The following is a 16,657-nucleotide window of genomic DNA, read 5'->3' as shown; positions in this document are numbered from 1 at the left end:
TTGGCACTATATAAATAATTTTAATTATGTAAAAGTTGGTATATTAATCCTTTTAGATCGAAATGCACTCTAGAACTGTATTTTTTTTTTACAAACTTTCCACTAAATATGTCCATTTTTGTAACACTTTATTTTTGCACTTTCTCTTGACGTAATTAAGTCACTATGTTTCCATAGTGAAATTCAGAGTACAACACATTGTTGTGGTTTTGTGGTTGATGATTACATAGCTGTCTGCAGTCCTGCACACTAAACAGCTCAAAGCTACTATTTATAGATGCTATTTACCTTGTTGCTTAATGTGTGTTTCATTACTTTTTGTTCTCCTTTTTCAATTTTATACTTTCACTACTTACTGAGCCAGTTTGTTTGATTTGTGATTTGGGGTTACATCCATGGCATAAAAAAAAAAGAGGGAAAAAATCTATAACTCTATATTATATATGAAATAAATATATAAATATAGATTTATTTTTTTACTGCTCCTACATTCCCTCCCCCTATCCCCGTTGGTTCCTTTTTCTCACTTGACCATTTATATCACGTATATATTTTGCAGGTCATTAATTTGCTCGTTGGTTCATTTTGGTTTCTATAAATTGTTTATCACAAAATGAAATTCGTCCGAACTGAAGCACCTAAAACTAAATGTGTTGTTTTTTCCGGGTGAAATCAACATTTTTTCACCCTACACAAGTCTAGTAAAAGAATGTCAACAGCAATTAGGAAATAAAAAAAAAAGTTGTGTTCTGGTGCATTAATTTCTAAAACATACTACCTCGAACAACTACTGTTACTTACAAATAGCAGATTTTACCAGCCAACATTTCCATGTTTATACAATTTATACAGAATGTGGTTCAGTGACAAAGGGTTTCGTATGGTCCCCAAAAAGGCATTGGGCTCCAGGGCCGCCATCAGGGGGTGACAACCATGACGGTTGTCACGGGCCCGGCGGCCCTGGGGGGCCCGGACTGCTCTGGCAGTTCGGGCCCCACTTTCCCTCCCTGCACACATAGATAGCGAATATCGCTATCTATGTGTGCAGCCGTGGGCCCCCGGCTTCCCTGTTACTGAAGAGGGGGCCCAGGCAGCACACAGCCTCTCCTGTTCTCCTCTCTGCTAATAAATCTCGCGAGACCCGGTTGCCATGGCAACGCTCCGCGGGTCTCGCGAGATTTGTTGGAGGAGAGAAGAGAAGAAGCTGTGTGCTGCCTGGGCCCCCTCTGCGGTAACAGGGAACCCAGGGGGCCCCACCATGCCACCGGACCACCAGGGATGGAATCTCCCCCCTCCCTGGACAATGCAGGGAGGGGGGAGAAACTATTTAATTAAATGTAATTTTTTTTTAAATATGTTAAAATGCCCCTTCCTCCCTCTCCCCCTCCCCCCAGATTGCACATTTACACACACACACACCACATACACTGACACAACACACACACACTACATTCACTGACACAACACACACACACTACATTCACTGACACAACACACACACTGCATACACTGACACAACACACACACTACATACACTGACACAACACACACACTACATACACTGACACAACACACACACTGCATACACTGACACAACACACACTACATACACTGACACAACACACACACACTACATACACTGACACAACACACACACTACATACACTGACACAACACACACTACATACACTGACACAACACACACAAACTACATACACTAACACAACACACACACACTACATACACTGACACAACACACACACTACATACACTGACACACAGGGCCGCCATCAGGGGGTGACAACCATGACGGTTGTCACGGGCCCGGCGGCCCTGGGGGGCCCGGACTGCTCTGGCAGTTCGGGCCCCACTTTCCCTCCCTGCACACATAGATAGCGAATATCGCTATCTATGTGTGCAGCCGTGGGCCCCCGGCTTCCCTGTTACTGAAGAGGGGGCCCAGGCAGCACACAGCCTCTCCTCTTCTCCTCTCTGCTAATAAATCTCGCGAGACCCGGTTGCCATGGCAACGCTCCGCGGGTCTCGCGAGATTTGTTGGAGGAGAGAAGAGAAGAAGCTGTGTGCTGCCTGGGCCCCCTCTGCGGTAACAGGGAACCCAGGGGGCCCCACCATGCCACCGGACCACCAGGGATGGAATCTCCCCCCTCCCTGGACAAAGGTAAGCAGGGAGGGGGGAGAAACTATTTAATTAAATGTAATTTTTTTTTTAAATATGTTAAAATGCCCCTTCCTCCCTCTCCCCCTCCCCCCAGATTGCACATTTACACACACACACACCACATACACTGACACAACACACACACACTACATTCACTGACACAACACACACACACTACATTCACTGACACAACACACACACTGCATACACTGACACAACACACACACTACATACACTGACACAACACACACACTACATACACTGACACAACACACACACTGCATACACTGACACAACACACACTACATACACTGACACAACACACACACACTACATACACTGACACAACACACACACTACATACACTGACACAACACACACTACATACACTGACACAACACACACAAACTACATACACTAACACAACACACACACACTACATACACTGACACAACACACACACTACATACACTGACACAACACACACACTACATACACTAACACAACACACACTAACACAACACACACACTGCATACACTGACACAACACACACACTACATACACTAACACAACACACACTAACACAACACACACACTGCATACACTGACACAACACACACACACTACATACACTGACACAACACACACACTACATACACTGACACAACACACACTACATACACTGACACAACACACACACACACTACATACACTAACACAACACACACACTACATACACTGACACAACACACACACTACATACACTGACACAACACACACACACACACTACATACACTGACACAACACACACACTACATACACTGACACAACACACACTACATACACTGACACAACACACACACACACTACATACACTAACACAACACACACACTACATACACTGACACAACACACACACTACATACACTGACACAACACACACACACACTACATACACTGACACAACACACACACTACATACACTGACACAACACACACTACATACACTGACACAACACACACACACACTACATACACTAACACAACACACACACACTACATACACTGACACAACACACACACTACATACACTGACACAACACACACACTACATACACTAACACAACACACACTAACACAACACACACACTGCATACACTGACACAACACACACACACACACACACACTGTATACACTAACACAACACACACACACTACATACTGACACAACACACACACTAACACAACACACACACTACATACACTGAAACAACACACACACTGCATACACCAACACAACACACACTGCATACCCTAACAACACACACTGCATACACTAACACAACACACCCTGCATACCCTGACACAACACACCCTGCATACCCTGACACAACACACCCTGCATACCCTGACACAACACACACTGCATACACTGACACAACACACACTGCATACACTGACACAACACACTGCATACACTAACAACACACACTCTGCATACACTGACACAACACACAGACACTGCATACACTAACACAACACACACTGCATACACTAACACAACACACACTCTGCATACACTAACACAACACACACTGCATACACTAACACAACACACACTCTACATACACTGACACAACACACACTGCATACACTAATACAACACACACACTGCATACACTAACACACACACTGCATACACTAACACACACACTGCATACACTATACTGACACACACTCTGCATTCGCTACACATTAACACACTCTGCATTCACTACACTAACACACACTCTGCATCCGCTACACACTAACACACTCTCTGCATTCACTACACATTAACACTCTGCATTCACTACACTAACACACACTCTGCATCCACTACACACTAACACACTCTCTGCATTCACTACACATTAACACTCTGCATTCACTACACTAACACACACTCTGCATCCACTACACACTAACACACTCTCTGCATTCACTACACTAACACACACTCTGCATCCACTACACTAACACACACTCTGCATTCACTACAAATTTACACACTCTCTGCATTCACTACACTAACACACACTCTGCATTCACTACAAATTTACACACACACTACATTCATTACACTGACACACTCTGCATTCACTACACCCTAACACACACTCTGCATTCACTAAACTATGCGCACACTCTGGATTCACTATACTGACACACACTCTGCATTCACTACACTAACATACACTCTGCATCAACTGTACACACATCATCCACTACACAAACATCCTGTATTCACAGTACACACACTACATCCACCACAAATTGAAACACTCTGCATTCACTATACACAGACACTGCGTCTAATACACACACTACATCCACTACAGACACTGCATCTGATGTGGGATTATTTAAAAAACCTTATTGCACTTGTATTCAATTATTGCACTAACTCCATTTTAACTTTATACTGTGACAATCCTCCATTTTGTCCTCCTAACCTGACTTCTTCAATCCTCCATTTTGTCCTCATAACCTAACTTGTTCATTTTAAAACTACCTTACATGACAGAATTTCCCAGCACATCTAATACAATAGAACAAAGACTGTATTTTCTATAAAGACATGATTAACACAGGAATTGCTGACTTTTCCTTAGATTTGCAACATAGTATAGTTTGAAGGCCATGAGAACACAGTAGTAATGAAATGTTCTATTCATAAGAGACCTTGCACCTGGCCACGAGGCCTGAGATCACCGACCGTGTAAAATGACGCTCAAGACCCCTTGTCCCCCACCCGTGTCCAGAACAATCCCACCTCTTGGTGGGTGGGCACGGGACTAACCACTTAGTTGTTTGAACCAATTAATAATATTGATAGGAGGACACTAATCACGACACTTAACAATTAATCCAATTAATGATGTTTATTTGCTGATATTCTAATAATCAATGATGACGTAAAATGTCTCTTAAAAGGACCTGCGCGTCCGCTTTTTAATCACTTGCCAATAAATTTTCTCGAAGTTATTTTAACCTGAACCTTGTGTGTCAGACTTAATTACTTCAGCGTATATACGCAATTTATTTTATTAATTTGGACAGGAACAGATAGACATTTAAACATTTTGGTTTACTGCTAAAAAGTACCATAACAACTTGGCGCCCAACGTGGGGCACCGGGCTATGTCTGGCCGGTGAGCCGTCCTAAGGAAGACGCTGTTGGACGGAGGAATCCAGGGGGAAGGAAAGGAGATTGATCACCTCCAGGTACACGGTAGAGACTTCTGCAGAGCCACCGGTATGTTCCGGCCCCTTTGATTGACCCGTCCACGTGTCTGTGACTGCTTCCCGGGAGGACATCAAAGACAGGTAATATCTTGCCCGGTGTCTCGTTACTCATTTGTTTACCTGCATTTTAGTCTATCTGTTGCCTGGGTGTGTTTGAATTGTGTTTGAATTGTTTGCCTGTTTCCCCATTTTGAGATAAAGGGGGGGTGGACCTGCAGGGGATTTACCTGGGGTTCTGTCTTGCTTGTTTTCCCCTTTTTGGGATAAAGGGGGGTGGACCTAAGGGGATTTGCCTGGGTCTTCAGTATATCTGTCTATCTGTTTGTATTTTGCCCCTTTTGGGATAAAGGGGGGTGGACCTGAGGGGATTTGCCTGGGTCTTCTGTTGCCTGTTTTACTCCTTTTAGGAACCACGGTGCTGTGGTTGTAGGGAAAAAGGGGGGTTGACCTGTGGATGCGTTCCTGGGGGTCTTCTTTGCCTGTTTACCTCTTTTAGGAGCCTCGTGGCTGTGGCTGTAGGGAAAAAGGGGATTGTTGGAACTGTGGATTTTGTGTAGACTCATAATTTCCTGTGATCCTTCTGGTGACACTCTGAGAGCTTAGCTAGCCTCAGTGTGCACGTGGTAACCCACAGTTTCGAGTACTGGGGCTAGTGGAATTCCAAGTTTGGTAACCACTGTCCCGAGTACCGAGGCGGGGGGGATTCCAGTTTTGGTAAACCTCAGCTTCGGCTGGGGGGATTCCAGTTTTCTTTTGGTAACCACCGCCCTGAGCGCTGGGGCTGGTGGAATTCCAGTTCTTCTGTTTATTTGTGGTAGTGAGACTTATAAGTGGGTTTTATAGGGGCACTACGGGGTTGAGGGAGGTGACTTTGGAGTAAGCACATGAGTAAAGGAAAGGAATTACTGTTGATTTCATTTGAACTGTGATGCATACACTGTATTTCAACTGTATTGTTGTCTTGTTTGTTTAATGAGGAGTCTCATGTACTCCTGTGTCTGTCTCTAAGGATTTCTCCTTGCCTTTCATCTTTTCTACACTCTCTATATTATTATACTATCCACTCCCATTCCTCTTAAAAGAGAAGTGATTGGTCACACACTTCTCACCTCGCTCCAATCCGTGTCTACCACCCCGGGTAGGCGGATTCAGTGACTAGTCTACGTTTTGGGAAGACGCACCTGAGAAAGTTCCACGATTCTCGGGTGGCAGTCGAGCATTGTAGACGTTCCTGTTCAATTTTCCTTCTCTCTCTCTATATCTAGGACGCTGGTATAGGGGTAAAGGGACTATGGGACAGGATTTAGATAAGCCCAGCAAGGGCTGGTTAGCATGTGATTTAGTAGGGAACAGAGAGGGTGAAGAGATGGTTAAAGGTGTTGAAAAGATTGCAAAAGTATGTAAAATTGCTGTACCGACATGTGGGAGATTGCAACCAGAAAGTTGGCGCAAGTTACTAGCAGAAATGAAAGGCAAGCTTACAGATAATGGTTTATTAAAGACTGCTGAAGCATGGTACAGAGTAGCGAAGGCTATTCAGTTAGAAGGTTGGGTTGAGGAAGAAGTAAATCACAAAGGTGTGAAATTGTTTGTGTATCATAAAAATTGTGTTGCTGGGGTTTTCCCAAGCCCCAAGGTTCAGTCAGCCATAGGTGATAGCCAGCTGACTATGTTCCCCACTCCCGATCCTCCCGAATCCCATCCCATCACCTCCCCTGTCTGCCCGGTCCTGAATTCTGATGGATCTTTCTTTACCCCTTCCCTTTCCCTAACGGTCCCATCATCCTCAGCCATCCCCACGCTCCCTTCCATGCCTAATCCTAACATCTCATCTGCCGCCTCCTCCCTGCAATCCCTCTCTATGGTTAATCCCCTTCCATCAGCACCCGTCCAGCTAACTACCCCTCCCTCCCATGCTACGACTCCTCTTTCTGCATCCATCCCTACTAATCCTGTCCTGTCTCCTCCGATAACCAGCTCCGCCCCAGTCCAATATCCTACCTCCTTAACCGTACCTGCCCACCCTACTCTTTTGCCCTCCCCTGCCTGGCCCTACCCCTTCCCATATCCCATGGCCCTGCCCTATCCCGGTTACCCTCCCTTTCCCCAAGCCACTCCCCAGGTTCCGGTCATGCCCAGTCCGGCCCAATCTGCCCCGGAAGTGCCCATATCAAATATGGCCGCCGCTTCTTCCCTCAATCCTGAAGCAACTCCTTTCCCCGCCTCCAATATGGCGGCCCCCAGTTCAGCCCTGATGCCAGTAATTCCCGGCGACTACCTGTCCCCAGGTTACGACTCGCTAGCCACCCCCGCATCTGGGGCTCATTCCCAACCACCAATCCTTTCACCTCACGCGGGACCTGCACCGCGTAGAAGAGTCAATATCATAGAATTCGATGATGACGAGATGGACAGGGTGTCCCATGTCTCATCGGAACTTGCTGCGGGAGCCCCAACTCATCGTTCTATCGATGATCCCTTCGGCCATAAGGGTCGGGGAGAACAGGCCCCTCCTAAATATGTAGCTTTTAACCCCACTCAAGCTAGTGCTCTGATGAAATCACTCCCGGACCCAGAAAAGCAGCCTATGCCCTTCTATCGAGGGATAGTTCAAATTCAAAAAACTTATTCAGCCGCATGGCGTGATTTATTGAGCATTTGTGCTATTAAAGCAGGGGATGCGTATTGGCCAAGTATGGCCCGACACCTCAGTACAGATCAGCTCAACAGTGATGTTGATTACCCCTCTGGAGTAACTTTTTGCACCCAATTGAAAGAATGGGCTAAGGACAAACTTGCAGATCAGGCTGCTGGCCTCACTGATGTTATTCAAGATAAAGGAGAATCAGTGGAAAGGTTTCATGCAAGACTGTATCAAATGTTTACAGATTTGGGGTTTGATCTTACTGACAAGATTCATTCACAAATGCTGTCAGGTGCGTTTGTCCAAGGTGTTAAGGACTCTATACGCAAGGGAATCATTGCTGCACGCCCTGAATATAAGGTTGTTCCCCTGGACACCCTACTTTTAGTTGCTAGAGGTTTGGAATCCGCTCAGACCCCAAGAAGATCCACTTCAGCGCCTCTCATGGTATCCCGCTCCACCCCAGTCCCAAAAGGTACTAGACCGGAGGAGGGGGGACATTGTTTTAATTGTGGAGCCAAGGGGCACTTTAGAAGTGACTGCCCAGAACCTAAAAAGGAGCCAAGGGAGCCCAGAAAGCCCTCTAAACCTGCCCCAGCTCCCAAAGCCACCAAACAGGTTCCGATAATTGAGGAACCTGATGATTAGGAAATTGGCAAGCCTGTGTCTGCAACCCCTGTCATGGCAGTGTCTACAGGGGATAAGGGGGGGCCACTTGCCACAGTGACTTTGCCCATTGAAGGCCACCCTACCACATTTCTAGTTGACACAGGTGCAGCCCGTAGTGTTCTGCGAGAACAAGACCTGCCAGACCCATCCTTTCTGTCAAATATTGACGTCTCTTGTGTTGGAGTGGATGGCCAGCCAAGACATAGCCCTTTAACAACTCCATTACGAGTTGGCTCTAGCCTGCTTGCTCGCTTTGTGGTATCCTCCACATGCCCAATTAACCTATTAGGTGCTGATGTTCTCTCACGCCTGCAAGCATCCATCACCTTTACCCCGGATGGGCAGGTAGAAATGTCCACACCTCTATCTGAATCAGACACCTCAGCCTTGTGCTCCTTGCCTCTAATGCTGCATTTAGAAAAGCCCCGTGAGAAAGCAGCAGAATTAAGGTCCAATTTCCCAGAGGCATTAAAGATACAGGTGCCCGCCAAGTTATGGTCCTCAGGCCCAGAGGACATAGGTCACCTAAATGTTCCCCCTGTGGTGGTAAAGCTCATTCCAGGAGCTAAATTACCAAGAAAACCACAATATCCATTAAAACCAGCACAGGCCGCTGCCATTTCTACCCACATCAAGGCACTCTTGGAGAAGGGTGCCCTGGTGAAATGTAAATCTGAATGCAACACCCCATTATTCCCTGTGAAAAAGAAAACTCCCAAAGGTGAGCCAGAGAAGTACAGGATGGTTCAGGATCTCCGTGCTGTTAATGAAGCTACCGTCCTGGACACCCCTCTTGTACCAAACCCCCATACTCTGCTCTCTGGAGTCCCACCATCTGCAAAATTTTTCACAGTCATTGACCTAGCAAATGCTTTCTTCAGTGTCCCACTGGACCCATCCTGCCAATACCTGTTTGCTTTCACTCATGAGATGCAACAGTATACCTGGACTGTCATGCCCCAAGGGGCACAAAATTCACCAAGTCAATTTGCAAAGGCCATGGCCACCATCCTTGACCCATGGCAAGCTGAGCACCCAGAAGTTGTCCTGCTCCAGTATGTGGATGATTTACTGCTCTGTGGAGATGATATACCCACTACTGAAAAGTGCTCAATTAGTCTGCTTTGTTATTTGGCAGAACAAGGATGCAAAGCTTCGCTCATCAAGCTACAGTTCTGCCAACCTTCAGTAATTTTCCTTGGACATTGCCTATCTCAAGGTGCCAGACATCTTACCCGAGACCGGGTGAGAGCTGTACTGGATATTCCAACTCCAAGGACTTCGAAATCCCTCCATGCCTTCCTAGGCCTCATTTCCTACTGCAGAGCATGGATCCCAGAAGCCTCCCTGCTCATGCAGCCTCTCTATGACGCACTTAAGTCTGACCCTTTCTGTTTGCCTAATGAAGCTCTGGACAATTTCAATGCTCTCAAACGTGCCATTGCTTCCGCTCCTGCCTTGGGCCTACCTGACTACTCAAAACCTTTCAAGTTATTTGTCTCTGAAAGACAAGGCCACGCAACAGGAGTTCTCACCCAAACTAATGACTTAAGAGGCCGCCAAAGGCCTATTGGATATTTCTCATGTCAACTGGACATTGTGGCCAGAGGGACTCCTTCCTGTCTCAGGGCTGTCTTTGCTGCAAGAGAGCTCATAGAAAGAACCTCAGACCTGGTCCTTGGCCACCCTCTGGTTGTTTTGGCCCCTCATGACATCTCTGCCATCATCAACCAAGTCCAGCTTAAGCACGTGTCTCCAGCCAGACACCTACGCCTCCAGTGCCATCTTCTTCTACCTGACAATATTTCCATCCAAAGATGTCAAGTTCTTAATCCATCCACTCTTCTTCCACTCCCTGAGGGGGGTATCTATTATGGATTTATCACAGATGAAACCTACATTTACCTGCTTTGTGGATGTATCAAGAAAGTCATGCATCCACATTTGACATTTTATGAAGATGAGAAGCCTCTCTGTGAAGGCCCAGACTACGCCTTCTGTACCATGTGGTACAAACCAGACATTACTCCCGAACCTTGCTATGAAGATGAGCTTTACCACTGGACTGATGTGAAGCTCACTGCTCAAGATTTCTATTGTGACTCTGAAGGCAATAGCATGGTCTTAATCCAACTACCTCAACAACTTAACTACCTCTACCGCCATTGGGATACTGCTATCCCACATATTCCTGTTACCAAATTGAAGACAAGGTCATGGAATGATCTTGGGCCCATGGCAAAGCTATGGGCCACCATGGATGAAGAACAGCTACAGGAAAATGGTATTGTCAAATACCCAACAACTGACCACACCAGTCAAACATAGTACTGCAATTAAGGAGCTAATGGATGCCCTCCTACTCCCTGAAGAAGTGGCCGTTTTGAAGGTAAAGGCCCATGGGAAACTGGATACAGATGAAGCCAAGGGCAACCATTTGGCTGATCAGGCTGCTAAGCTAGCAGCCAGGGATCTGCAGGAAGTGGATGAAGAAGTGTCCGGACAAGAAGAAGAAGAAGAAGAAGTCCCTATTTTTGCTCTGCAAACTCTTCCTACTGATTTACGAATTTTACGAGAACAGCAAGCTGCAGTCACTCCTGAAGAAACCCAAAAATGGAAAAATAAAGGAGCTGTCCAAAAGGACGGAGTATATTACAACAACTTCAAATTCTGTCTTCCAAAAAATTTATATCCAGCAGTTGTCCAATGGGCACATGGGCCTGCACACCTGTCAAAGGAATTGATGGCCGCCCTCATACAGAAGTATTATGAAGCACCCGGAATCACAACATTGATCAGCAGCTTCTGTAAGGCCTGTGTTATTTGTGCAAAATGCAATCCAGGAAGACCAATCAAGGTGCCTGCAAAACACCTGGCAAAGCCCATGTACCCCTTCCAGCGAATTCAAATTGACCACATCCAAATGCCCAAGAGTGGGCCCCATGAATATGCACTAGTCATAGTGGACATGTTCTCAGGATGGCCAGAGGCCTACCCAGTGGCCAATATCACCGCAAAAACAACCGCAAGACGCCTACTTACAGAGATAGTATGTAGGTTTGGACTCCCAGAAGTCATTGAAAGTGATCAAGGCCCAGCCTTCACAGCAACAGTGACCAAAGAAATTTGGACTGCTCTAGGGGTGACCCTAGCCTTCCACACCCCTTACCACCCACAAAGTAGTGGTAAAGTAGAGCGCATGAATGGCACTCTAAAAGCCAGAATGTTAAAAATGTCACAAGAAACAAAGATGCCCTGGCCAGAAAGCCTGTCAATAGCTTTGTTTAGTGTTAGGCACACACCTAGAGGGAAACATTCACTGTCCCCATATGAAATTCTATTTGGGACAGCACCCAGACTAGGTTGTTATTATCCGCAGCAGTTACAGCTCCAATCAGATGTTTTAGTAGATTATGTAACTGAACTTGCAAGTGCCTTGAACAAAATACATGCCCAAGTTTTCTCTTCAATTCCAGATCCCGATTTGGATACAGGTACCCATAACCTGCTTCCCGGAGATTGGGTTCTGGTCAAGAAGTTTGTGCGGAAAAATACCCTGGAACCAAGATTTGACGGTCCATTCCAAGTTCTCCTGATTACCGCAACCTCCGTCAAACTGGCCGGCAGGCCAAATTGGATCCACGCTTCCCACTGCAAGAAATCTCCAGCCCCTGAGGAAGCAGATACCGCACAAGCATGTACCTCTGGTACACCTTCTCCTTAATCAGCCTTATAAAGGCCCAACAAGTAGCCATCACCAAAGATATTAGTGGGTATACCTTCTGGTACAATTCATCATGCACCCATGTGGCTACTTACACCTTTGACTATTGTGACATTGTAGAATGCCCGTTCCCCACATCACAAATCCAGAGTATTTACAGAGATATCCCTCATTCAAAAGACCCATATGTTTGTGTAGTTGACAAACAATGGGGGCACAATTGTAATCATTGGGGGGCGGCGGGATGGAATGCCGGGCCTGCCTGGGGTTACAAACCAAAAAGTGCCTTATCTAAAGTAGATGAACAAGGTAGATCCCTTCTCCAGAGAATGACTTTGAGAAAACCTGGGGGAGGTACACCAATGAAATTAATCCTTAACATTGAGCATCCAAGCCCAACGGATGCCGACCAGTATGTGATGGGAATGTATTGGAAAAAGGGTTCCTACCGCAAATTAGGGCATTTCTTCCTAAAAGATATGTGCAACTCTTCCGAGTGGCAAGGGGCCACCCATATGGTCCCTAACCCATTAAAACCTCATATCCAGACCTTTCAAGACATGATGGCCATTGCTAACCCCACCTTTGAAGATACCATGGCCGCTGAAACAGGTTTTAATGATGTAAATTTATGGTTAGAATGGATGAAATATAATGCTAATAAGCATAATAAGACTGCATGCTATGTGTGTGGTGGTGCCCGGCCTCACCTGGGTACCGTACCTCTAATCCTGCCAGTAGATATAGAGGAATGTGTTTTAAGCCTTTTTGCCTATCACTATGATTTTAACAGGTCCATATGTAGTGCATGGACAAAGGAGTATCCTCTCCTAACCAAGGATGTCAAACCCCCAGACGGTATTACCGTGTATAAAGGTAATTACACTTGTTATGCTAATTATGATGGAATTGGTAGATTCTTGGGTAACTTCTCTAAGGGGTATTGTGCTACCTACAGGAGTGTCTCTATGGACTTGTTGCAGTTTCACACCAGGTCATTAGGGGATATCTACTGGTTGTGTGGGGATTTACAGCTGAGATCCAGAATGGACAAGGAGTGGTGGGGGGAGTGTACTTTGGCTAAAGCTATTATGCCTATACATATTATCTCTGACACACACCTCGTCACCCATGAGTCCAGGCACACTAAGGTTAAGCGTGACGCCCCAGTGAAAGGAAGTTTTGATCCTCATGTTTATATTGATGCTATTGGGGTGCCTAGGGGGGTGCCCAATGAATTTTTTTTTTTTTTTTTAAATTCTTTATTTTATTTGTGCATGGAGAAAACACATATAACATGTCGTGCCACAACAGCTTGAGCATGCAGAATCAAACAACGATTTGCGTCAATTAGGCATTGGTTAAAACTGTGCACATTTTTAAAGTTATGATCGCTTGACACACGTATTTATACAAGCTTACTATAAGTAGAATGAACAAAAACGATTTCTAACTGCGTTGCCTCAGGTTATTGTATATTGGTATGAAGTTAAAAGTTATATTAAGTCGCGTGCATGACGATTATAAGCAGTTGCGTCAAAATTAATAGCATCAATATTAAGCTTGCAGCATAAACAGGTTTAATTAACTGTGCGGCTATAGTGCTATATAGAGAGTAGTGTAACTGTGGCTAGGACATAGATTAGTACAGGGCAGCGATAAGTTAGTGGGTGCTAGGTGAGATGTCTACTGAGTAACCCATGGCTGCGTTCAAATGTTAGTCAGGCCTCCGGTATCATAGAAACAAGCAGTAATTAAAACGACAACAAAAGAAAACAAAACATTATGTCAGAGGTTCATGTGTGTTCATTTTGAGCATATGAGGCTGGGTAACAGCGATTACTATGCCTGGCATAAAGTCCAAGTCTCTGTAGGATCAGCCGATGCCGTGTTGGGGCTGAGTGTGTGCCCCCTGTGATGGTCGGTACATTTGGCTCGGTCTCTCCGGCGTGTGGGTGCCTGGCGTCCCTGTGTCGTTTAGGTGTGCGTTGGTCGGTGAGTCGACACTCCGGTGTGCAGCTGTGCTGAGAGAGGGTAGATGCGAGCCCGGCTGGACGATGACTCTTGAAGCTTGTGAGTCGCTTGTGTGAGAGGCCGTCTTAGTAGCTTTGCGCTCTTGGGTGCGGGGTTCAGCATGTTCATCCATGCGGTATTGCGCTGTTTTGCAGGTTGCAGATGTCGCTGGGCGAGGAGTGGGTCTGACAGGAAGGGTGGCCCCCCTCCGGTGCACGTTCAAGCGGGAGCCGGCGCCCGGGAGGTTTATTAATTTCTTCTGCCTTGTAAGTGCTTGGTGTAGCCACCGCCGGGCGGCCGCCCTGGGAGCCGTTGGCGGGTGTCTGCTTAGTTGGTGGCGGGTCGTAGGGCGTATCCACACCGCTGCTTGTTTCAATGTCTGCTTAAAGATCTGGCCTTTATTATAGAGTGCTGACCAGAGGCTTGCGCCAAGCCGGTCAAAGAACTCCAGAGTATGTAAAGGTGGTGTGATGCGGGTTCTCCCCTTCGCGGGCCGCGTCCGAGCCGCCATCTTGGTTGGGCCCCTGCATTGTTGCCTGTCCTTCGATTTAGTTGCTAGGTTGGGGGTGACCGTCCCCAGCGAGGACCGGGATAACCCCCGCCGGTCCATGGGGGGGGGTGGCAGGGCTGTGTGTGTGTCTCGTGCGGAAGCGGGTCCCTTGCCGGGTGATCGGCCGCCTCGCCCATGCTGCAGGCTCCGCTCCGTTTTAGGCCGCATGGCCGGTTCCGGCTCCACCAGTGCGGACCGGTGCCGGACTGGTATCGCTGTGATCCCTGTGAGGTACTGCATCCTGTTCCAAGCACCTTAAGTTGCTGGCACCTGTGGTTCGGACAGGGTTGATGGATTTGTGTCTGCTGGTGCTGGAGGTTTCAGGATGCACGTCCGGCCATCTTGGCTGTCAGGCCCCGCCCCCTCGCCCAATGAATTTAAAGCAAGAGATGAAGTTGCTGCAGGATTTGAATCACTTTTTGCCATAGTTACCACAAACAAGAATTTAAATTGGATCAATTACATTTATTATAATCAACAGCGGTTTGTTAATTATACCAGAGACGCCCTCCAGGGGTTGGCCGAACAGTTGCAGGCCACATCCCAAATGGCTTTCCAGAATAGAATGGCCCTAGATATGATCTTAGCCGAAAAAGGAGGGGTTTGTAAAATTTTACCTGACACCTTGACCTGTTGTACCTATATCCCAGAAAACACAGGCCCTAATGGTAAGGTTACATTAGCCATAGAAAAATTAAATGACCTGTCTATAGAGTTAAAAAGGAATTCTGGGATACAAGATCCCTGGGAAAGATGGTTTGGTTGGATGACAGGATGGCAAAAGGCTTTAATGCATATTGGTATGGCTATACTAATTTTTCTTTTTATCTTTGCTCTTCTCTTTTGTTGTATCCTCCCATGTCTGAGAAAATCCCTCCTGAAGACTGTTGACCAAGCGGCACCCACTTTCACCCATCTCGAAGTTGATGACCAAGAGCTCCAAGACATCAACTCACCCTGTCTGCCGCTGCAAACAATCCCTTTTGTTGATAAAGTGCAGGAATTCTAGGAAGGGACTAACTTAGGGACAGCATCTGTCAGTGAATGGTAAAGACCCCGTGTTGGAGAAGTGGTGGATTAGCTGCCATGGGATACCCATGGGTGTGAAGTGTTCGAGAGCCATACTGACGGATGAGTTAGCCTATCAGGGTCAGAACTAGGGACAGCCTTGCACTTTGCATTAACACCTAGCTAGCGGCCACGGGGTTCCTGTGCCTTTGGGTTAACACGTCTTCCTGGCACTAACTTAATAAAGTTTTATCTCTTAGAATCTAACATTTCATAGGGGGGACTGATGTGGGATTATTTAAAAAACCTTATTGCACTTGTATTCAATTATTGCACTAACTCCATTTTAACTTTATACTGTGACAATCCTCCATTTTGTCCTCCTAACCTGACTTCTTCAATCCTCCATTTTGTCCTCATAACCTAACTTGTTCATTTTAAAACTACCTTACATGACAGAATTTCCCAGCACATCTAATACAATAGAACAAAGACTGTATTTTCTATAAAGACATGATTAACACAGGAATTGCTGACTTTTCCTTAGATTTGCAACATAGTATAGTTTGAAGGCCATGA

This window comes from Pelobates fuscus, chromosome 9 (genome assembly GCF_036172605.1).
Source record: "Pelobates fuscus isolate aPelFus1 chromosome 9, aPelFus1.pri, whole genome shotgun sequence".
Lineage (NCBI taxonomy): Eukaryota > Metazoa > Chordata > Amphibia > Anura > Pelobatidae > Pelobates > Pelobates fuscus.
Note: the sequence above shows the minus strand (reverse complement) of the source record.